The sequence below is a fragment of the Staurois parvus genome, unplaced genomic scaffold (genome assembly GCF_062004578.1).
Source record: "Staurois parvus isolate SC_StPar_1 unplaced genomic scaffold, SC_StPar_1.0 ptg000015l, whole genome shotgun sequence".
Taxonomy (NCBI): Eukaryota; Metazoa; Chordata; class Amphibia; order Anura; family Ranidae; genus Staurois; species Staurois parvus.
In genome coordinates, this window is record NW_028317811.1 from 1,593,680 (window position 1) to 1,619,016 (window position 25,337).

A 25,337-nucleotide genomic window follows, 5' to 3' on the forward strand; every position below is an offset into this window, starting at 1 on the left:
AAGTAAAATGGAAAAAAATCCAGTAGTGCTGCTCTCGATAGATGCGGAGAAGGCGTTCGATAGGGTTAATTGGAATTTTATGATGGATACACTGGAGGTCCTGGGATTGGGTAGTAGGATGAGAAAGTGGATTGGAAAGTTGTATGAAGGACCGTCCCCAATGGTAATGGTAAATGGAGAGAGATCAGAGACCTTTTCAATGTCAAATGGAACTAGACAGGGATGCCCACTGTCCCCATTGTTGTTTGTCCTATCATTGGAACCCCTGTTATCAACAATTAGGAAAAATATAGATATAAAGGGAATAAATGTTGGAAAGATAGAACATAAGATAGCCGCATTTGCGGACGATTTATTATTCTATGTTGGAAACCCGAGGATAACACTTCCTAACCTAATGAAAACAATGAAGGAATATGGGGAAATGTCAAATCTAAAAATTAACCTGAGCAAAACAGAGATATTAAATATAAACCTTCCAAAAAGTGAAAAAGAAAATATACAGAGAGAGTTTCCCTTTATATGGAAAAATAGAGAAATAAAGTACCTGGGGGTAAAACTTACTCCCTCACAGATGAATCTTTATAAAGCTAATTATATCCCAATGTTAAACGAAATCAGAGAGGAATTGAGGAAAATGGGTGGAGGAAATCCTTCCTGGTTGGGTCGTATCAATCTGATAAAAATGGTAATTCTCCCTAAGATACTGTATAAATTTCAGATGATACCCATTAATCTTCCAGAGGTGTATTTTAGGACAATTAAGCGAATGGTAACTAAATATATATGGAAAAATAAAAAACCTAGGATATCATATGAAGTGCTAAGTAGAAATAAAGAAAAAGGAGGGTTGGGAGTCCCGGACTTCAAAAGATATCATAGGGCAGTCATCCTAGCAAGAATTTTTGACTGGACACATAACTCAAAAAGTAAACATTGGGTCACAATTGAAAATACACTTAGTGGAAAGGATTTGGGTAGGAGTGTATGGGAGCCACCACAATTTAGAGAATTAGAAGAGAGCACGAGTGTATACACGAGGATTGTAATAAGGGAGTGGGATAAAATACACAAACAGAGGAAATGGGGTTTTAATTCACTATTAACCGCTTGCCGCCCTGCCACTGTGTATATACGTGTGCAGGGCGGCAGTGGAGCGCAAAACCACGTTTAAAAACGGGTTCCGCGCTCCCGACACTTTCGCTGGCAGGGGGCGCGCGCTCCCGCCGACCCGCGGGTGACACTATTTGATCCAGGAGGGATCAATCATTAGATTTCAGCCAGTGATTTCTGGCTGAAATCACATGATCGGTCCCTGTCCTATCCTGTCCTGTGTTGACATACACAGGGCAGGATATGATGTCATTCTTCTCTGCCTGGACACATTCCGTTCCAGACAGAGAAGAAGACATCCAAAAAGTGAGTACACAAGCACTACACTACAGTTAGAACACTCTAGGACACATTTAACCCCCTCATCGCCCCCCCCCTCCAGTTAACCCTTCACTGCCCTGTCACCAGTGTTACTGATCAGTGAAGCGATTTTTACTGATCAGTGTCGCTGGCGACTTCCAATAGAGTTAGCGCCCCTCCCAGATAGCGCCAGATTGCCCGCCAGTACACCAGTAATCCCGTTTAACCCCTTGATCGCCCCCCCCCTCCAGTTAACCCCTTCACTGCCCTGTCACCCAGTGTCACTGATCAGTGAACCAATTTTTACTGATCACTGTATCAGTGTCGCTGGCGACTTCCGATAGATTTAGCGCCCCTCCCAGATAACGCCAGTTTGCCCGCCAGTACACCAGTAATCCCGTTTAACCCCTTGATCGCCCCCCCCCTCCAGTTAACCCCTTCACTGCCCTGTCACCCAGTGTCACTGATCAGTGAACCAATTTTTACAGATCACTGTATCAGTGTCGCTGGCGACTTCCGATAGAGTTAGAGCCCCTCCCAGATAGCGCCAGATTGCCCGCCAGTACACCGGTAATCCCGTTTAACCCCTTGATCGCCCCCCCCTCCAGTTAAACCCTTCACTGCCCTGTCACCCAGTGTCACTGATCAGTGAACCAATTTTTACTGATCACTGTATCAGTGTCGCTGGCGACTTCCGATAGAGTTAGCGCCCCTCCCAGATAGCGCCAGATTGCCCGCCAGTACACCAGTAATCCCGTTTAACCCCTTGATCGCCCCCCCCCCCCCAGTTAAACCCTTCACTGCCCTGTCACCCAGTGTCACTGATCAGTGAACCAATTTTTACTGATCACTGTATCAGTGTCGCTGGCGACTTCCGATAGAGTTAGCGCCCCTCCCAGATAGCACCAGTTTGCCCGCCAGTACACCAGTAATCCCGTTTAACCCCTTGATCGCCCCCCCCCCCAGTTAACCCCTGCACTGCCCTGTCACCAGTGTCACTGATCAGTGAACCAATTTTTACTGATCACTGTATCAGTGTCGCTGGCGACTTCCGATAGAGTTAGCGCCCCTCCCAGATAGCGCCAGATTGCCCGCCAGTACACCAGTAATCCCGTTTAACCCCTTGATCACCCCCCTCCAGTTAACCCCTTCACTGCCCTGTCACCAGTGTCACTGATCAGTGAACCAATTTTTACTGATCACTGTATCAGTGTCGCTGGCGACTTCCGATAGAGTTAGCGCCCCTCCCAGATAGCGCCAGATTGCCCGCCAGTACACCAGTAATCCCGTTTAACCCCTTGATCACCCCCCCCTCCAGTTAACCCCTTCACTGCCCTGTCACCAGTGTCACTGATCAGTGAACCAATTTTTACTGATCACTGTATCAGTGTCGCTGGCGACTTCCGATAGAGTTAGCTCCCCTCCCAGATAGCACCAGTTTGCCCGCCAGTACACCAGTAATCCCGTTTAATCCCTTGATCGCCCCCCCCCCCAGTTAACCCCTGCACTGCCCTGTCACCAGTGTCACTGATCAGTGAACCAATTTTTACTGATCACTGTATCAGTGTCGCTGGCGACTTCCGATAGAGTTAGTGCCCCTCCCAGATAGCGCCAGCTTGCCCGCCAGTACACCAGTAATCCCGTTTAACCCCTTGATCGCCCCCCCCCCAGTTAACCCCTTCACTGCCCTGTCACCAGTGTCACTGATCAGTGAACCAATTTTTACTGATCAGTGTCGCTGGCGACTTCCGATAGTGTTAGCGCCCCTCCCAGATAGGGCCAGTTTTCCCGCCAGTACACCAGTAATCCCGTTTAACCCCTTGATCACCCCCCCCCCAGTTAACCCCTTCACTGCCCTGTCACCAGTGTCACTGATCAGTGAACCAATTTTTACTGATCACTGTATCAGTGTCGCTGGCGACTTCCGATAGTGTTAGCGCCCCTCCCAGATAGCGCCAGATTGCCCGCTAGTACACCAGTAATCCCATTTAACCCCTTAATCTCCCCCCCCCCAGTTAACCCATTCACTGCCCTGTCACCAGTGTCACTGATCAGTGAACCGATTTTTACTGATCACTGTATCAGTGTCGCTGGCGACTTCCGATAGAGTTAGCGCCCCTCCCAGATAGCGCCAGATTGCCCGCCAGTACACCAGTAATCCCGTTTAACCCCTTGATCACCCCCCCTCCAGTTAACCCCTTCACTGCCCTGTCACCAGTGTCACTGATCAGTGAACCAATTTTTACTGATCACTGTATCAGTGTCGCTGGCGACTTCCGATAGTGTTAGCGCCCCTCCCAGATAGCGCCAGTTTGCCCGCTAGTGCACCAGAAATCCCATTTAACCCCTTGATCGCCCCCCCCCCCCCAGTTAACCCCTTCACTGCCCTGTCACCAGTGTCATTGATTACAGTGAACAGATTTTTACTGATCACTGTATTAGTGTCACTGGTGACTTCCGATAGTGTTAGCGCCCCTCCTAGATAGCGCCAGTTTGCCCGCTAATGCATGGGATTTTTTTTTACCAAAAACATGTAGCAGAATACATTTTGGCTTAAATTTATGACTAACTTTGAGTTTACGATATATTTTTTATAGCTGAAAGTAGAAAATATTGTTTTTTTTCAAAATTTTTGTATTTTTTTTGTTTATAGCGCAAAAAATAAAAAGCGCACAGGTGATCAAATACCACCAAAAGAAAGCTCTATTTGTGTGAAAAAAAGGACATAATTTTCGTTTGGGTGCAGCATTGCATGACCGCGCATTATCATTTGAGTTAGTGCAGCGCTGTATAGCAAAAAAAGGCATAAATTACAGTATCTATACCATAGTTTGTAGACGCTATAACTTTCACACAAAGCAATCAATATACACTTATTGGGATTTTTTTTACCAAAAACATGTAGCAGAATACATTTTGGCTTAAATTTATGACTAACTTTGAGTTTACGATATATTTTTTATAGCTGAAAGTAGAAAATATTGTTTTTTTTCAAAATTTTTGTGGTTTTTTTGTTTATAGCGCAAAAAATAAAAAGCGCACAGGTGATCAAATACCACCAAAAGAAAGCTCTATTTGTGTGAAAAAAAGGACGTACATTTCGTTTGGGTACAGCATTGCATGACCGTGCAATTATCATTTGAATTAGTGCAGCGCTGTATAGCAAAAAAAGGCATAAATTACAGCATCTATACGATAGTTTGTAGACGCTATAACTTTCACACAAAGCAATCAATATACACTTATTGGGATTTTTTGTACCAAAAACATGTAGCAGAATACATTTTGGCTTAAATTTATGACTAACTTTGAGTTTACAATATATTTTTTATAGCTGAAAGTAGAAAATATTGTTTTTTTTCAAAATTTTCGTGGTTTTTTTGTTTATAGCGCAAAAAATAAAAAGCGCACAGGTGATCAAATACCACCAAAAGAAAGCTCTATTTGTGTGAAAAAAAGGACGTAAATTTTGTTTGGGTATAGCATTGCATGACCGCGCAATTATCATTTGAATTAGTGCAGCGCCAAACAGCAAAAAAAGGCCTGGTCATTAAGGGGGGTAAATCCTCTGGGGCTCAAGTGGTTAATGTCACTAAGAAATTCAGATTTTTTCCCCCCGGGTAAAGAGGAAATTTCAGGTAGATGGATTATAAAGGAAGACGCTCAGCTGAGAGATATAATGGAGGGGGTAAACTTAAGAACACTGGAGGATTTGAAAAAGGAAGAGGGAAGGATTTTCACTGGAATAGATATATGGAGATATAATCAATTAAAACAATTCGTGGAGAAACTGACGAAGCCCCTTAGAACTAGGAAAGAGTGGAATGAATTTGAGAAATACTTAGAAGACCGAGGTGACGGGAAACACAGCACTGCTAAAGCATATAAAGCTCTCATGGATTTAGATAGTAAGTTTAAATTAAAGTATATAGAAAAATGGGAAAAGGATTTAGGAGTGGAGTGGGAAGAGCACACACAGAGGAAAATATATAGAATGGTACACGAAAATATTAGTATGCGTGAAGTGGAAATGAATTTTAAATGTTTGACAAGGTGGTATGTTACACCGGTGATAGAGCACAAGATGAGGGAGGAGAAACAACCATGGTGTTGGCGAGGATGTGGAGGATTGGGCACGATGTATCATATATGGTGGGAATGTCCAAAAATACACATATATTGGGAAAAAGTTATAAATCAAATCACGATTATCACTGGAATGGAGATAGGATTGGACCCCGAAATCTGTCTTTTCCATAATTCAATATTATCTGGAAATAAATATAAAGAACTGGGTATATTGAGCTACCTAAATGCAGCAAAAAGTCTGATTCCTAAGTTTTGGCGTAAAGTTGAGGCACCGAGGGAAGAGGATTGGATGAATAGAGTGGACCAGATTGCTAGATTGGAAAAACTCTTTTATATACAGGAAGATAGGATGGTGACATATCATATGAAATGGGAGAAATGGGAGGAGTTTAAAGTAAAGCTAAAGAAAGGTACTGAGTAAGTAAGCATAAAGAAAAGGGAAAGAGAGGACAAGAAGAAAGGAAGGGAAAAGGGGAAAGGATAAGGGAAAAGGAGAAAATATAGTAATTAGCCTTTCTTTCTTACTTTTTCTTTTTCAAACCTCGGTATCCAGAGGATATGAGGTACAAGTCGATCTGACAGATGTCAGGGGTATATAGTAATGGGGTGGGAGGGTTATGGGTTAAGGGAGTTATGGGGAGAAAATGAAAATGACGAAATTAGTGTTTTAAGAGAAACTGTAATGTTATATTTTCAAATTATGGAAATGTGTATTGTTTTAATTGAAAAATGAATAAATATTTAAATTACAAAAAAAAAAAAAAAAAAAAGAAAGGAATGTAAAAAAGTTTTAAACATGTAAATATAATATACTGTACCTTCCTATCTATTTACTAAGGCTAGCAGCAGATAGATTAAAAATAGTTATTGCTTATTTAGAGTGTTTAGCTCCACTTTAATATAAACAATTGTGAACCCATATAGCTAAAGGTGTTAGGGGCAGCTAGACTAAAATTGTTAGACAGGGGTTGAGTATCAGCCCAGGTGCAACAGTGGGAGGGAGGTTAAATTCAGGTCAGAGCTGAGAGGTTCTGCAGGCCAGCTCTCTGAGATTTCCCCCTGCCCTAGAACTTTGGAGAAAGCTCTAGAAGCAGTGGACAGAGGTAAGGAGTGGCTGGTATGCACTCTTGAGGGATCCTGACCAATCCCCAACAGGAGTCTTGGCATTGGGTCAGGACTGCCCTTAAAAGTGACAGAGCCTGCTCAGCTGCTGGAGAGTTTGGGTGGAAGATAAGGTTGTAAGGCTGAAAAGTAGCAGCCTGGGAGGAGGCCCAGATGGGAGAAGGATTCTCCTCCAGGCAGGGGGACCTGGGACGACTGAAAGCTTGGAACTTCACCGGCCCCCCTGAGAGAGGACCACTTATATGGCAGGGAAGGAGCAGCCCAGCTAGAAGACCTGGTAGCAGCCATCAACCCACCACCAGCACAATAGAAGGACTAAGTGAGTAGACCTGCACTACCTGGGCCAGATAGGGGAAGGAGGCGCTCCAGTGGGAAACTGGATTAACCTGTCACCCAGGACGGTTTCATCCTTTTTATGTAGCAGACGATGAATTCCCTGTCCAGGGATTCCTCCAGGCAGCCAGAAAGAGGAGCATATGTTGCTGTACTACAGGAGATGCTGGCTAGCTCTCCAGAAGAGACTGTTTGCTGTAACCACTCGTACATAGTTCAGGAAGTTGTCCTCGGTTTCTCAGTTCCATTGGGCATCCTGTACACCTTTTATCCCATCCAAGCTCTAAATCCCGTAATAAAGCTTCAAAACAAGCTCAAGGTCTGGATACTGACTCCTGAATGCAAGTCTATGTGGAAATGCGTTTTCCTGGCTGTGCAGGACTATACAGGGGACCCAAAACTTCAGCAACTCCTAAAGGGGGTAGAGCTACAATATAAAATATACACACAATGTGATCGAATATCAAGTGTAAACTATTTGAAGTAAATTTACTAAAGGCAAGAAAATGTTCACTTTGCAAAGGAAACTTAGGTTACTGAGGTGAAGCTCTGCTGACTTCCAGCACCCAATCACATGTAAGCAAATATATCTTTTTTAAATTACTTTGTATGTGATTGGATATTCTTTGCAAAGTGAAATTTCACCACATTCACTGAGATAAGTCAAAATCCCCTTGCAAAGTAAAAATTGCTTGTATAAAGAACAGTCTACTTGCCTTAAGTAAATTAATCTCATTATGTGCAAGTCCATCTATAACAACGATTCCAAAAGATATCTTTTCCAATCTAATGCATGTGCACACTTCTCTTTTGTTCATCCAGTTTCCTAGTCACAAAACTGTGCTCTTTGTCACAAGCTTCTGTTCGATCAAAATTCACCATATGGGATGATGTTAATTATATATTACAGAAAGGTCAGTCTGTGCTGTTTGTCCACCCAGGGGCTCGTAATCCCTTAGACTAAATTACTGTTCTTCATTGTTCTATGAACAATATGAATCCTTATCAATCCTCTTATTGGTAAATGCTCATATAGTGGATCCACACTGTAAAAGATTAGTTGCACTTGCTCATTAGTTTTTTTAACTGATGTCCTGGTGTGGAGTGTAATGCAGGACAATTGTTATGCTTTTGAATATTAACTATTACAATAGGCTAGCTTTGCTAGAAAATCCTACAAAAGTGGGATGGTTCATAATTTGGAGTATTTTTAGTCACATATGTCCTAAAGTAAATTGTTATTGTGTTATCAACGTTAAGGTTAGGGTAATTGTGGATTGTGAAATTTTGGAAAATTATAGATAAAAGCAGCCTTTTATGAAAGTATGGCTTTGGTAGGAAACAATAATACCTTTCATTGATTTATTTATAGCTTTTCTAACTATTGTGGTTGTCCGTATGATATCTATTGGCATCAGTAAATACATTATTAAGAAACTATTCCTTGTTAATTCTTATTCAAACACCCTATTTTCCTGAAGGCTCCATGGCAGCACAGCTGGGTGAGGCCTCGCCCACCCCTGCATAATCAGGGCCTAACTCATAAAATTGTGCCCACCTGCAGCCTCGGCGTTCCTTTTCCTTCCTCCTGTGTCAGGGCATATGGCTAGGGTTGCCACCTCATTCCTTTAAAACTGAACGCATATTAATTACAAAAGTTCTGAGGCTAATTTATTGCAGATGAGGCACTAAGGCTACGTTCACACTAGCGTTGTGTGCAGGCGACAGAGAGGCATTTGGGAAGCGTTTTTACCGCTTCCCAAACGCCTCTGCCAATTCTGCACATTACAGCACATGGTGCTGTTCTAACGGAAGCGTTTGCGTCGTGTCGCATTGCGTCGCGGCAAAACGGACGCCTCTGGTCAAGTCAGGAGGCGTTGAAGCCTCCTATTCTCGCCTATGGTGCCACTCCGCAAACGCCCGGCTGGCATTTGCGGTTCGGTTGTGACGCGGCTGCGGGGCATTTGCGGAGCGGTAACACCACTCAAACTGCATTATAGGCATTTGTGGGGCGTTATTACCGCTGAGCAAACGCCTAGCAACTACCGCTAAACCGCGCATACGGCATTTGCGGAGCGTTTGCCGAGCGTTTGCCGAGTGTTAAAAAACACTCCGCAAATGCCGGACCAACGCTTGCCAAACGCTATAGGGGCGTTTTGCAAGCATTGGTAAAACAGCCAAGTGTGAACGAGCCCTAAGTGAGTTTAATTACCACCTTAATCAGCCACAGAACATGTGTAATAAATATCTGTTCAGTTTTAAAGGGATGAGGTGGCAACCTTACATATGGTGTCACCCCTCCTAGCCGTTCCAAAGGGCTAGCTGTCCATCCAGAAGCATCCACATGCTGGACATGGTACCTGCTGTGATCCGCATTCTGCTTGAGGTGCAGTGAGCCCCACTGCTGATCCTCGGGTTTTCGGTATGCTGGCTAAGTAGCCAGCTGTTGGGGGATGTGTATGGGCGGTTTCCGGCAGACATTCCTGCTTTGGCTTATATTGCGAGGCTGGCGGTTCTCTTTGCTGAAGATATGCCCCTGTTCAGGAGGGATGTGGGTCAATGTGGAGTGCAGGCTGGGACCCCGCACTGAGCATGTGCAGAGCTGCCCGGCCAGTCACGAGAGGGGGCGGAGCCAGACTTAAGGGAGCCAAATTTAAAGATGTTTTGGTCAGAAAGCATCTCCTGCAGTGTGTGCTGTGTCTCCTTGCTACCCACCCTGTCTGTGCCTGCTGCTCCCTCTCCTCAGGTATACCTTGCAATTGCAGGGTGTGGTCCTATGCAGTGCCTGTTGTAGATGTTGCCTTACTATGGCTCTCTTGTTTTTTCTCTGCAGAAGTGTAAATATGCCTTCCCCATCAAAAGACCAGCACTCGCAGAGAAGGTAGGGTAGGCGTCGGTGAATCTTCATCTTATTTCAACTCTGGTTTGCATGACTGATATTTGGCATTCTTTCTAGCTGTGCTGTCCCAGTTTCTCAAGTCGCAGACATGATCTTCTCGGCAATCAGAGGAAAGAAGCCCAGGAAAGAGTAGAAGGTGTTCATCCTCAAGAGAAGATCGATGCTCCCGCAGAAGGGTGGAGGTGTCACGGTCTCATTCTGCCTCTAGGTATCAACGCTCTCTGCCACGGTTTCAGAGAGCTAGGCACCATGAGCAACCCAGAACAGGAGGATGCTGGGCATGCCCTAAGAGAGCCATAATGGGCAAGACAGGAAGCAACCAAATACTGAGAGCCCGACAGGAGTGAAATGGTATCATTAATGAAGCAGGCGTTTGAGGAAACGCTAAAAGCATTTGCGACACAGACGCAGTCTTCAACTACTCCAGTCCCGTCCACCTTGTGCTCCTTATCACCTCAATTTCCTCCAACAACACAGGCAAATCCAGCAGTCCGTGAACCTGCAGCATCTGAGGAGGAGGAGAACAAATACGACGACTTCGCCTTAATCCAGCCCTTCATTAAAGAGTAGAGGTAGGCTGTCCTTTGGGAGAAAGAGCCGCAGAGGAAGTTCTTTACAAACGTGAAGAGAGGAAGGGTGAATTTCCCCTCCATGGACGAAATTCAGGACATCATTGATGATGAATGGAAGCAGGCAGATAAAAGAACTGCTTTCAGGAATTGGTTCCAAAAACTGTATCCCTTAAAGCTATATCACTTTAAGTACAAGAAGGTTAAGAATTTGGAGGAGCCTCCGCTGGCGGACGCAGCACTCATGTGCCTTGCGAGGCACGTAACCCTCCCACTGGATAATGCGGTAATGTTCGGGGATGTGTTGAATAGAAGAGTAGATGTAGATCTTAAAAAGATCTACACACTTGATGATGGAGCATGTAAGCTGTCAATGGCATTAGAATCTATTTCTAAGGCCATAGAGACCTGGATCCAGAAATCAGAAATGGTGGTGGAAAACGACCTTGGAAAAGCTGAGGTCCTAGCCTCATTTGCCAATTTAAAGCTAACAGCTTCCTTTATGGCCCAAGGCATCTATTGATCTGGTCAAGATGCTGGCCAGAGTCATGCTTAACCTGGTCACAGCCAGAAGAGCCCTGTGGCTGAGACCTTGGGTCTTGGATCCAGCATCCAAGCAGGGATGGTGTATGATTTCATTTTAAGGGCAATCCTTGTTCAGAAATAAACTAGATACAGCTATTGCAAAAACCACAGGTGGGAAATTGGGTTTCATTCTCCAGGAATGCCGCAAGTTGAACAGGCCCACTTCTTCTCTGGAAAAGGAGTCCCAGAAGTCTTTTTTGAATATCCACCAACTCACACTTGCCACGTAGGGGCCAGATTATTCAAATTTCAACAGGTGTGGGCTCTAAAGATAAGGGATCCTTGGGTAATATCAACCATTCAGTACAGTCACGCCTGGAAGTTCCTCAAGCATCCCCACAGGATCTTTGTTCCAACAAAAACTCCTCTGTCGAAGGGAAAACAGGATGTGCTATGGGAATACATCAAAACCCTGCTGAACCAAGTGTCAATAGTTACAGTACCCCGTCAAGAACATTTTTTTCTGGGGTCTACTCGCCTCTGTTCTTAGGACAGAAAAAGTCACGGTCATGGAGACCACTGAGAGACCTCAGGGATCTCAACAAACACATCAAGAAGGATCGATTGAAGATGGAATCACTGCCAGGGGACTGGCTTCTGTCAGTGAATCTCAAGGATGCATACCTCCAGGTGCCAGTCGCCATAGTCTATCAGAAATTCCTGTGGTTTGCAGTGGGGCAGCTTTATTACCAGTTTTGTGTGTCTGCCCTTTGGGTTAACCACATCGCCCAGAGTGTTTACAAAGATTCTGCTGTCCCTAGTGGCACATCTGAGGTTATTCAAATGTATCACTACTTAGACAACATCTTGATCTTAAGTCAAGACAGGGACACAATTCTTTCACATTGGAAGATAACCATGTCAACCTTGGAGAGCTTTGGGTGGTTGATCAATTGAGAGAAGAGTCACCTCGTGCCGACACAGACTGTGGTATACCTATTCCTTGCATTCTGAACACAATGTCAGTGGCTCAGGGGAAGTCATGCCTTCCAGCAATAAAATGCATGTGGCTTCTCGGGATAATGACTTCAAGCATCCCAAGGGTCAAATGGGTGCAGTGGAATTTGCATCCCTTTCAGAATGGGGTCTTGGAGCAGTGGAGATCAGAGGATCTTGTGCAGAGTATCAAGATCACATCCAAGATGAGGACATGTCTGGACTGGTGGTCAAGAGAGCAGAATCTACAACGGTGCCACTCTCTACTCACAACACAATTACAGGTAGTCCAATCAGATGCCAGCAAAATGGTTTGGGGAGCCCTATGCAAAGACCACTGGGCCCAAGGCCAATGGCCGTTCCTGGCTTCCAGAATGGTCTCCAATGTGCTAGAATTGAAGGCAGCCTTCTGGGTCCTCCTGGCGTTCAAGAGTCTCATTCAGGGTGCGGCCAATCTTAAGAAGCTGTAAAAAACTACGGCGGTAGCCTACATTCGTAAGCAAGGGGTCACTCACAGTGCTTACCTTTTGAGGGAGGTTGTACCGATTATGGAATGGGCTCAATCCAACTTACAGCTGCTAACAGCAGTATATGTGCCCGGCCAGATGAATATACAGGCAGACTACTTGTCCAGAATGGATGTGGACAATGAGTGGGCGCTATCACCACAAGTCTTTTGGGATATAGTGGCATGGGCCTTTCTCCCAGAGGTGGATCTGTTTGCCTCCCTGAAAAACACCAAACTGCCTTGTTGTTTTGCCAAGCTCAATCACCCACAAGCGATGGGGGTGGATGCACTTACTGCGAGATAGAGCCTCAGAACAGCATATGCCTTTTCTCCAATTCCTGTAATCCTCAACTTTCTGCGCAGAGCATGTCAGGAGAAGATGACCATTCTGGCAGTAATTCCAGATTGGCTAAAGAGATCCTGGTATCCGCTACTCCTTTCACTGAATGTCAGGGATCCACATCCCTTACCAGTGACATCAGACCTGCTCACACAGGGTCCCATCTTTCACCCGGCTACAGAGAGGCTGAGACTGATGGCATGGGTCTTTAAAGGTGAAGATTAATCAATCTGGGATTTTCGACCAGGGTCATGAATACCCTGATGAAGGCCAGAAAGGACAGCATTAATACTGCCTATGCCAGAATTTGGAATAATTTTGCCGAATTTGCAGGCAGGCATGATTTTTCACTAGATTCCCTGACAGTGTTGCACATACTGGAGTTTCTTCAAGCAGGTTTAGATATGGGGCTTTGAGTACACTGAAGACACATGTTTCTGCCATCTCTGCATTTATGGGTACTCAATGGGCATCGGGCGCCCTTTCCAAAATGGGACTTGCCCCTGGTATTGTATTTCCTTTCATAAGACACTTTCAGTCATCAGGCCTCGCTGTGGCATCTTTCGCTTAAGACAACATTCCTGCTGGCGATAAGATCAGCCATAAGGGTGTCAGAACTGGCAGCCTTAGGGTTCAAAGAATCCTTCCTCTTTCTTTCCAGATAGAGTGGTGCTTAGACCGACTCTTGGATTCGTACCTTAGGTGGCTTCCAGATTCCACATGACGCAAGAAATTACACTTCCCATGTTACTCTCGGAAAATTCTCAGGAAAGGAAATAAGTCTGCTGGATGTTGGGCATACGTTGAAAGCATATGTGGAAACTACTGCCGAGCTCAGGAGTTCGGATCATCTCTTCATAATCCTGAATGGATCATGGAAAGGCCTTAGGGATTGTAGTACAGTAATCGCCTCATGGCTAGTGAAGGTCATCTCCTTGACTTACAGAACAAAAGGTTTGCCTGTGCCTGAGGGGGTCACGGCACATTCCACCAGAGGTGTCTCAACCTCATGGGCAGCAGCAGGTCAGGTTTCTCTGGAAACAATCTACAAAGCAGCTACATGGACTTCTATCCATACCTTCATGACACACTATCCTATGAGCCTGCAGCTCTAACTACTGTTGGTTTTGTCAGGGGTGTTTTGGTGTCTGCTTCCAGTCAAAATTAAATTGTTCAAGCATTACCCTCCTATATGTGGCTAGTTTATTCCGACTGTGCTGACATGGAGCCATCAGGAAAATGGAAAATTGAATGACAGATACTTAACGTAATATTTCTTTCCTGACTGGCTCCATGGCAGCACAATTCCCACCCAGATTAGTAGGACAATTTATGGAACACTGAGGCTACAGGTGGGCACAATTTTATGAGTTAGGTCCTGATTATGCAGGAGGTGGGAGGTGGAGTCAGTCAAGAAAGGAAAATTACAGTAAGTAATTACATGCTGAACCTCCTAGGTGTGATGTAGTGATCTATATAATGGTGTTGAGTATGAAATATGCTACCATATGTTCTTTTGTACTACGAAGAAATGGTTAGCTGACATGGCTAGAAGGCTTCTGCTCCTAATGTAGCAAAATATAAGAAGGTGCAGTTTGTGATGACACAGAAGACTTAGATTTGCATTTTCAGATCTCGTATCTTGTGAACCTATATCTACCCTTTTTTTTTCTTTTGGGTTTTGTTGCATGATGTGGCAGTGTAAAATTGTTTTTTCTGTAGCTCATCAGCCCTGTCTTTACAAGTATGAGAAAACATTTAAAAAACCTTTTGTGTCTTACCCATACGTGTATATATAGAAGCAATCAACTATCATCTCTTGCCAATATTGTCTGTGAGTGAAGATTAGCAAATACTTACAAACGATTCCTTCATATTGAATCCCAGTTCATCCAAACTGTCTTGCTCATCTGCTCATCTTTAATGTTGCTGCTAGAGATGAGCGAATCGAACCAGGCAGATACACTTTTTGCTGTACTGGAATACTTCTTCTTTTCATTCTTCTTCTTCTTTTCATTCTTCTTCTTCTTCTTCTTTTCATTCTTCTTTTCATTCTTCTTCTTCTTCTTTTCATTCTTCTTCTTCTTCTTTTCATTCTTCTTTTCATTCTTCTTCTTCTTTTCATTCTTCTTCTTCTTCTTTTCATTCTTCTTTTCATTCTTCTTCTTCTTTTCATTCTTCTTCTTTTCATTCTTCTTCTTCTTCTTTTCATTCTTCTTCTTCTTCTTTTCATTCTTCTTTTCATTCTTCTTCTTCTTCTTTTCATTCTTATTCTTCTTTTCATTCTTCTTCTTCTTCTTTTCATTCTTCTTTTCATTCTTCTTCTTCTTCTTTTCATTCTTCTTCTTCTTCTTTTCATTCTTCTTTTCATTCTTCTTCTTCTTCTTTTTATTCTTCTTCTTTTCATTCTTCTTTTCATTCTTCTTCTTCTTCTTTTCATTCTTCTTTTCATTCTTCTTCTTCTTCTTTTCATTCTTCTTCTTTTCATTCTTCTTCTTCTTCTTCTTCTTTTCATTCTTCTTTTTATTCTTCTTCTTCTTCTTTTCATTCTCCTTCTTCTTCTTTTCATTCTTCTTCTTCTTCTTTTCATTCTTCTTTTCATTCTTCTTCTTCTTCTTTTCATTCTTCTTCTTCTTCTTTTCATTCTTCTTCTTCTTCTTTTCATTCTTCTTTTCATTCTTCTACTTCTTCTTTTCATTCTTCTTCTTCTTTTTCTTTTCATTCTTCTTCTTCTTCTTTTCATTCTTCTTTTCATTCTTATTCTTCTTCTTTTCATTCTTCTTCTTCTTCTTTTCATTCTTCTTTTCATTCTTCTTCTTCTTCTTTTCATTCTTCTTTTCATTCTTCTTCTTCTTCTTCTTCTTCTTCTTTTCATTCTTCTTCTTCTTTTCATTCTTATTCTTCTTCTTTTCATTCTTCTTCTTCTTCTTTTCATTCTTCTTTTCATTCTTCTTCTTCTTCTTTTCATTCTTCTTCTTCTTCTTTTCATTCTTCTTCTTTTCATACTTCTTCTTCTTCTTTTCATTCTTCTTTTCATTCTTCTTCATCTTTTCATTCTTCTTCTTCTTCTTTTCATTCTTCTTTTCATTCTTCTTCTTCTTTTCATTCTTCTTCTTCTTCTTTTCATTCTTCTTCTTCTTTTCATTCTACTTCTTCTTCTTTTCATTCTTCTTTTCATTCTTCTTCTTCTTCTTTTCATTCTTCTTTTCATTCTTCTTCTTCTTCTTCTTTTCATTCTTCTTCTTCTTCTTTTCATTCTTCTTTTCATTCTACTTCTTTTCATTCTTCTTCTTCTTTTCATTCTTCTTCTTCTTCTTTTCATTCTTCTTTTCATTCTTCTTCTTCTTCTTTTCATTCTTCTTTTCATTCTTCTTCTTCTTTTCATTCTTCTTCTTCTTCTTTTCATTCTTCTTCTTCTTTTTATTCTTCTTCTTTTCATTCTTCTTTTCATTCTTCTTCTTCTTCTTCTTTTCATTCTTCTTCTTCTTCTTTTCATTCTTCTTCTTCTTCTTCTTTTCATTCTTCTTTTCATTCTTCTTCTTCTTCTTTTCATTCTTCTTCTTCTTCTTCTTTTCATTCTTCTTCTTCTTCTTTTCATTCTTCTTTTCATTCTTCTTTTCATTCTTTTCATTCTTCTTTTCATTCTTCTTTTCATTCTTCTTCTTCTTCTTTTCATTCTTCTTCTTCTTCTTTTCATTCTTCTTCTTCTTCTTTTCATTCTTCTTTTCATTCTTCTTCTTCTTTTCATTCTTCTTCTTCTTTTTCTTTTCATTCTTCTTCTTCTTTTCATTCTTCTTTTCATTCTTCTTCTTCTTCTTTTCATTCTTCTTTTCATTCTTCTTTTCATTCTTCTTCTTTTCATTCTTCTTCTTCTTCTTTTCATTCTTCTTTTCATTCTTCTTCTTCTTCTTCTTCTTTTCATTCTTCTTTTCATTCTTCTTCTTCTTCTTTTCATTCTTCTTCTTCTTCTTTTCATTCTTCTTCTTCTTTTCATTCTTCTTCTTCTTCTTTTCATTCTTCTTTTCATTCTTCTTCTTCTTCTTTTCATTCTTCTTCTTCTTCTTTTCATTCTTCTTTTCATTCTTCTTCTTCTTCTTTTTATTCTTCTTCTTTTCATTCTTCTTTTCATTCTTCTTCTTCTTCTTTTCATTCTTCTTCTTCTTCTTTTCATTCTTCTTTTCATTCTTCTTCTTCTTCTTTTCATTCTTCTTCTTTTCATTCTTCTTCTTCTTCTTCTTTTCATTCTTCTTTTTATTCTTCTTCTTCTTCTTTTCATTCTCCTTCTTCTTCTTTTCATTCTTCTTCTTCTTCTTTTCATTCTTCTTTTCATTCTTCTTCTTCTTTTCATTCTTCTTCTTCTTCTTTTCATTCTTCTTCTTCTTCTTTTCATTCTTCTTTTCATTCTTCTACTTCTTCTTTTCATTCTTCTTCTTCTTTTTCTTTTCATTCTTCTTCTTCTTCTTTTCATTCTTCTTTTCATTCTTCTTCTTCTTCTTTTCATTCTTCTTCTTCTTCTTTTCATTCTTCTTTTCATTCTTCTTCTTCTTCTTTTCATTCTTCTTTTCATTCTTCTTCTTCTTCTTTTCATTCTTCTTCTTCTTTTCATTCTTATTCTTCTTCTTTTCATTCTTCTTCTTCTTCTTTTCATTCTTCTTTTCATTCTTCTTCTTCTTCTTTTCATTCTTCTTCTTCTTCTTTTCATACTTCTTCTTCTTCTTTTCATTCTTCTTTTCATTCTTCTTCATCTTTTCATTCTTCTTCTTCTTCTTTTCATTCTTCTTTTCATTCTTCTTCTTCTTTTCATTCTTCTTCTTCTTCTTTTCATTCTTCTTCTTCTTTTCATTCTACTTCTTCTTCTTTTCATTCTTCTTTTCATTCTTCTTCTTCTTCTTTTCATTCTTCTTTTCATTCTTCTTCTTCTTCTTCTTTTCATTCTTCTTCTTCTTTTCATTCTTCTTTTCATTCTTCTTCTTTTCATTCTTCTTCTTCTTTTCATTCTTCTTCTTCTTCTTTTCATTCTTCTTTTCATTCTTCTTCTTCTTCTTTTCATTCTTCTTTTCATTCTTCTTCTTCTTTTCATTCTTCTTCTTCTTCTTTTCATTCTTCTTCTTCTTTTTATTCTTCTTCTTTTCATTCTTCTTTTCATTCTTCTTCTTCTTCTTTTCATTCTTCTTCTTCTTTTCATTCTTCTTCTTCTTCTTCTTCTTTTCATTCTTCTTTTCATTCTTCTTCTTCTTCTTTTCATTCTTCTTCTTCTTCTTCTTCTTTTCATTCTTCTTCTTCTTCTTTTCATTCTTCTTTTCATTCTTCTTTTCATTCTTTTCATTCTTCTTTTCATTCTTCTTTTCATTCTTCTTCTTCTTCTTTTCATTCTTCTTCTTCTTCTTTTCATTCTTCTTCTTCTTCTTTTCATTCTTCTTTTCATTCTTCTTCTTCTTTTCATTCTTCTTCTTCTTTTTCTTTTCATTCTTCTTCTTCTTCTTCTTCTTTTCATTCTTCTTTTCATTCTTCTTCTTCTTCTTTTCATTCTTCTTCTTCTTCTTTTCATTCTTCTTTTCATTCTTCTTCTTTTCATTCTTCTTCTTCTTCTTTTCATTCTTCTTTTCATTCTTCTTCTTCTTCTTTTCATTCTTCTTTTCATTCTTCTTCTTCTTCTTTTCATTCTTCTTCTTCTTCTTTTCATTCTTCTTCTTCTTCTTTTCATTCTTCTTTTCATTCTTCTTCTTTTCATTCTTCTTCTTCTTCTTTTCATTCTTCTTCTTCTTCTTTTCATTCTTCTTCTTTTCATTCTTCTTCTTTTCATTCTTCTTCTTCTTCTTTTCATTCTTCTTCTTCTTCTTTTCATTCTTCTTTTCATTCTTCTTCTTCTTTTCATTCTTCTTTTCATTCTTCTTCTTCTTTTCATTCTTCTTCTTCTTCTTCTTTTCATTCTTCTTTTCATTCTTCTTCTTCTTTTCATTCTTCTTCTTCTTTTCATTCTTCTTCTTCTTCTTTTCATTCTTCTTTTCATTCTTCTTCTTCTTCTTTTCATTCTTCTTTTCATTCTTCTTCTTCTTCTTTTCATTCTTCTTCTTTTCATTCTTCTTTTCATTCTTCTTCTTCTTCTTTTCATTCTTCTTCTTCTTCTTTTCATTCTTCTTTTCATTCTTCTTCTTCTTCTTTTCATTCTTCTTTTCATTCTTCTTCTTCTTCTTTTCATTCTTCTTTTCATTCTTCTTCTTCTTCTTTTCATTCTTCTTCTTCTTCTTTTCATTCTTCTTCTTCTTCTTTTCATTCTTCTTCTTCTTTTCATTCTTCTTCTTCTTCTTTTCATTCTTCTTTTCATTCTTCTTCTTCTTCTTTTCATTCTTCTTCTTCTTCTTCTTCTTTTCATTCTTCTTTTCATTCTTCTTCTTCTTCTTTTCATTCTTCTTCTTCTTCTTCTTCTTTTCATTCTTCTTCTTTTCATTCTTCTTCTTCTTCTTTTCATTCTTCTTCTTCTTCTTTTCATTCTTCTTTTCATTCTTCTTTTCATTCTTCTTCTCATTCTTCTTTTCATTCTTCTTCTTTTCATTCTTCTTTTCATTCTTCTTCTTCTTCTTTTCATTCTTCTTCTTTTCATTCTTCTTCTTCTTCTTCTTCTTCTTTTCATTCTTCTTCTTTTCATTCTTCTTCTTCTTCTTTTCATTCTTCTTCTTCTTCTTTTCATTCTTCTTTTCATTCTTCTTCTTCTTCTTTTCATTCTTCTTCTCATTCTTCTTTTCATTCTTCTTCTTCTTCTTTTCATTCTTCTTCTTCTTCTTTTCATTCTTCTTTTCATTCTTCTTCTTCTTCTTTTCATTCTTCTTTTCATTCTTCTTCTTCTTCTTTTCATTCTTCTTCTTCTTCTTTTCATTCTTCTTCTCATTCTTCTTTTCATTCTTCTTCTTCTTTTCATTCTTCTTCTTCTTCTTTTCATTCTTCTTTTCATTCTTCTTCTTCTTCTTTTCATTCTTCTTTTCATTCTTCTTCTTCTTCTTTTCATTCTTCTTCTTCTTCTTTTCATTCTTCTTTTCATTCTTCTTCTTCTTCTTTTCATTCTTCTTCTTCTTCTTCTTCTTCTTCGTCGTGCCCCGTGACTGCCCAAATGAGTGAAGTGTGCGGTGATTCTAAGATCGACGGCACTCATCTGCATGTCATACTGACTGACAGTATTATTTCTCTTCCCCAGCAGACTCCAAGGGCATTTAAATTAAAGGTACAGTGTTCTGCACTAATATAAAGGCTCTCTGAAGCCTAGAAACCCTTTTAATAAGTTAAATTCGCATCGAAACGAATTTCTCCCGCAAATTCGGCGAATCAGCCGAATCGAATTTTTGAATAATTCGCTCATCTCTAGTTGCTGCATTAGGTGATTAGGTGGAATGATTACAAATGAATGGAACACTAGACGAAGATATTTTATACATGCATTAGTGTAAAAGCAAACATGGTGCTTCATGGTGAATTTCAACTGGGCTATTTTTTGACAAAAGGGAGCCATGGGAAGGTAAACTAAGGCCCTCAACAGGAGTACTTTTATCCACAGGACCATGAGGATGGTACTGTGGGTAAGGTGGTCAGAGGAGGATAATGTACAAGTGGTATGCTGGATAAACTGGGGTTGTTGCTTTGGGTAAGGATGGCTAATTAGGGGTGGTGCTCTGGGTGTTGGTGGCCACATATTCATGGCAGATAAAGCTGGTGTTTTGGGTAAGGGTGGAGGAGGTTGCTGTTTGAGTTGTGGTGTTGTAGGGAAAGGTGACCATAGATCCATTGCAGAAGAAGGTGGTGCTGTGAGTAAGAATGGTCATATGTGGGTGGCTAAGAATGGGGTGGTCCTGTGGGTTACGGGTGGCCACAAAGCCATAGCAGAAAAGGGTGGTCCTGTGTGTAAGAGTGTTGAGAGGAGGATCCCATAACAGTGGTATAGGGGACCAGTTGGGAGTGGCACAGGTAAGGATGGTCACAGAGCCTTGACAAATGATGGTTTAAATGACATTTCCAGATATGGGTGGTGTTGAGAGTTGAGTAAGGCAGGAAGATGGTTTGGATGGTGTCAAGGGTAAGACTGGTGGGGTTTTATTGGCTTTAATTTGGATAGACGGGTGGGTTTGGGCTAAGGCTGTTGACTGTGCCAGATGTGGGTGGGGTGGTACTATGGGCAATTGTAGCCATAGAACAATGGCAGATAAGGGTGGAGATGTGGGTAAGGGTGGCAAGCTTGAGGTGGTGTTGTAGTTATAGGTGGTCAGGTAATGGTGTTGTGGGTAAAAATGGTCATAGAGCCTTGGCAAGTGATGGTGTCAGGAATGGACTTGCCAATAGTGGTGGGACTCACCTGCTTTGTGGGCTGCAGTACCAGGGCTGGCCAGCGGGTGCTCTCAACAACCAGAGGTTCACTTTGGCAATTAGCCATCACCTTGGGCTGATTGCAGGTGGTGTATTTAAGGGATGGCCAGACCTGCAGTCTGTGCCTTGGTGTGTGTTTTAACATGGGCCCCTGTACCTTATAACCTGCATTCCTCTTCCTGTTTCCTGCCTGACTTGTTGCTGACCCTGCCTGATCCTGACCTCTGCTGACTTCTCCTGTTTGATCCCTGGCTTGTGACCCTGACCATTCTCTCCGCCTGCTCCTCCTGTACCTACCTGCCCGATAGTTATCGACCTGGCCTGCCTGACTACGTTGTGCTCTATATGTGTATGTACCTGTGTATCTATATCAGTTTAGGTTTGGGTTTGTTTCACCTTGTTGTATGTATTTGTGTTAGCTTGGGGTTTGGTGCACTGCGTTTATATTTGTATTGTTAGTCTTAATAAATTATCTTATTTATACCATATCTGAAGCTTGCGTTTCCCTGTGTCAGTCCACACACTTTTGGTCACACCCGCATCCCTGACAGATGGTGTAGATGACATTTCCAGATGTGTGTGGTGATGAGGGTAAGGATAACCATGAAGCCTTGACAGGTGAGGATTTAAGGGTTTGGAGGTCATACATGTAGGTCGTGTTGAGGTAAGGGAGAGTAAAAAACCTAGGTAGGTGATAGCTGTGGTCCTTGCCAAGTAAGCCCCACAGTAAAAATACACGTTAGCAATACAACTTATTATAAGCCCAAAATGGCAGGCCTAAAGTCAGAGGTAGTTGAACTGCAGGGCAAATCAGTGTTAGCACTGGACAAAGCAGAGGCCAGGCACCTCTGTGATTCCCTGGAGCGCCTGGCCAATTTAGACACAGCCTTCAGAGGAGATAGTGGACTGGATCACGAATCCTGTATTGTCTTCTTCCTCTCAAGACAGAGTAGCATGGTTTACTTTTATTAAAAGGAATCAGGCATGGATCACAGAGAACTTCCATACACCCTCTGTGGATGCCACTGATTAGCTGGGGCACACTCACTACACTCATACATGCACTTTTCCCATTTGTTGTTGTTGCTGCTGCTGCTGCTTACACCCATGTAAGAATTAATGCTGCTGCAAAAACCCAATAGTGATTTTTTGGGCACTTCTCCTTCCCTTAGAAAAAAATTGGAAAACAATTCTCAAAGTGATGTAGCACCCTTCTAGTTTAGCTAGGGGGAGCTAGACTCCAAAGATTAGACAGGGGCTGAGAAGCAGTCCTGGTTTAATTGCCAGAGAAGGGTCAAATTGTGGTCAGGGCTGAGAGGCTCTGCAGGCCAGCCCCTCTGGAATTTTCCCCTGCTCTAAGGCTTTGGGAGGAAGGCCCTAGAGGCAGTTGGTGGATCTGAGGAGTGGCTGGCTGCACTCTTGAGGGATCTTAGCCAATCCCCAACAGGAGGTTGGCAAGGGGCTGGGCCACCATTAAAAGTGTTTAAGCCTGCTCAGTAGCAGGACAGTCCGGATGGAAGATAGAGAGGAAGATCTGAGAGGAGGCCTAGTGGGTTGAGGTCTATCTGCAGGCCTAGAGCTGGAAAGGAGGAAAACTCAGAGCTCACTTGCTTCCAGAGCAAGGACTGTCTGTATGGCAGGAAAGGAGCGCCCACCTAAAAGGCCTGGTAGCAGCCACCAACCCACAGGAGAGGATCTGAGTGAGTAAACCTACATCCCCTGGGCAGATAGGGAAAGGAGCACTCTGGTGGAAAACCAGATTAGTCACCTACTAGTGACTGTCTATCTCTTAAAGTGTCAGGAACTGGATCCCCTGTTCAGGGGCACCTCCAGATTGCTGGGGGTAGAGGAGAAGTTCATCTAGGGTTTGGAGTAGTACACTAAGGAGATACTGACTAGTTTTCCTACAAAGACTGTGCTGCAGAGAAGGCTTGTAAATAATTCCAGGAAGTTGTCCTCAGTTCATCAGTACCCTTGGGCACCCTGTACACCCCTAACCCTATTCCAGTTCAAATCCCCTAAATAAAACAACACAACCAAAGCTCAAGGACTGATTTCTGACTCTGGATGCAAAATACATAATACAAAATTCAAAACAGCACTGAACACTACTGCACTCTAACATGAATATGTTTCACATTGTTCTAAATAGATATACAAGTCAAAGTACTTAATTTGTCACCTCTTTTGCTAAAAATGTTAAACAATTGATTCTATTTAAGTGGTTAGATCCCTATTTACATCAAATGAAGGATTAGTTCTAATCAACAGCATACAGCATATAAATAGACAGCTGTAAGGGGTGTTGTTTGCCAATCAGCTATTTTGTGTTTATAATTAACCATACAGTAAATCAGCATGAAGTGGTTGTTGAGCCACAAAATGCATTTCCTTACACATATATTTTTTAACAGTTTTTTTGTGCAGATGCCTACATACAAGCTTTTTTTGGTTAAAAATAAATTTTTAAAAAAACTTTGCATATTTTATTGTTTGTTTTATTTTACATTTCTTCTACAGTGAAAGAAATTTAAAATACATTCAATCTGACCAACAAAATACATGTATGCTATGCAGTCAGTTTTATAAACTGCAGAATTGTTTTTATATAACTAAAAATGCTGATTACATAATTAAATGTAAATATTTTAAATATAATTTAATATTTAATTATTATTGTATTATGTAACATTTATTATTTGATATTCATTATTTAAAATATTTTACATTTAGATGAAATGTAAATGATTACATTAAATGTTAATTAAATGATTCTATGTCACAAAAAAAAAAGTTGTGTTTTGGATAACAAATTCACACAAAAGAAAAGTATGGTATTAGAAGATAGAAGTATGCCTTTCATGTGTAAATTTATTGTGAACCCAAAAACTGCTAATCAGAATGGGTTTATTTTGATCATTCCTGGACCATACATTGTCCATTTGTAATTCTAATTTGTCCAACTAATTTAAACTGGGTAGTTTTGTCTTTCAATATGTGGCCAGCTTGAAGAGAATATTTTTACGCTACACCATACCCAGGTGCATAGTTTCCAACTTTAGAACTTGATAATGAGGGACACTGTAGGGAGAAAAGGACCTGCAGCACAGAAAAATAAGTGCCTGTGGTTTAATTATGCAGAATTTTGGACATGCCTTAACAGGGTCTGCATCTACTTGTAGTATACACCACATTCCTCGTACTCACAAACTACTCTTTAACTGCAGTGACACAATGAAAGTCCTACAGACATGCCAATCCCTCAGCACAAGGGATCATTTCTAAATTGGAAACTCTTTTGTTACAAATGACTTTCTCTGCATAGAATATAGGCAGACAGCTAAAGTCAGCCATAGACTGTTTGAATCTTGGGCAGTTCAGCAGGGACCAAAATTTAACAACATATAGGCAGGCTGAATATACCCAAGTTGTTTGATCGATAGCCACTAGCAGTTACTATTGTGTTCTCCTGATGGGGACGGCTTTCGCTGCCGCCCCCCCCCCCCCCACCGGAACATAATGGCTTTGTTGCAGGGATTCTCCCATCAACACTGACATGGGGAATTAAGTGATTTTTTTTCCCTACAACCCGTGGTTGCAGGAAATAAAATAGCACCATCTATGGATGGCTTAGCACTCTGTCTCATCCTATCTTAAATAAGGACCTTTTAAAACTAGTTGGGGACTACATAGCAGCTGGCAACTATGAATCAGCCATTCTACCCTGGGTTCATCGAACTTCAAAATTCGAATGCTGAGCCCAAAACTTAATTAAAATCATGGAACATATACTAGTGCAAAACATTTTTTTTTTTTATTCCATTTGGCCTGGGGCAGTGATTTTTTTTTAAGCACTGGCATCTATAAAGGAAAAATGGTTTTACATTTCTGGCAAATGGCATTTCCCTTCTAGCTTCTATTAACATAAAACAGCACACAGACACCCCCCAAAGGTCCCTCAAAATATTTAGTATCCTTACTCATTAAAAAAGAAAATGTACCATAATCACAAATGTTTGACAAGTATTTTACTAAACAAATAGAAAGTTCCCCAAAAAATCCCTTTTGTTGTAAATCTGTTGTCAATCACGTTGCCCACCGGCCTGCTGAAATTAAACCTAACAGGCATGCGACCAATTCTGACTGTGCTGCTTGCTGAGTAACTATCATCAGCTATATAAGCGAAGGAGCAGG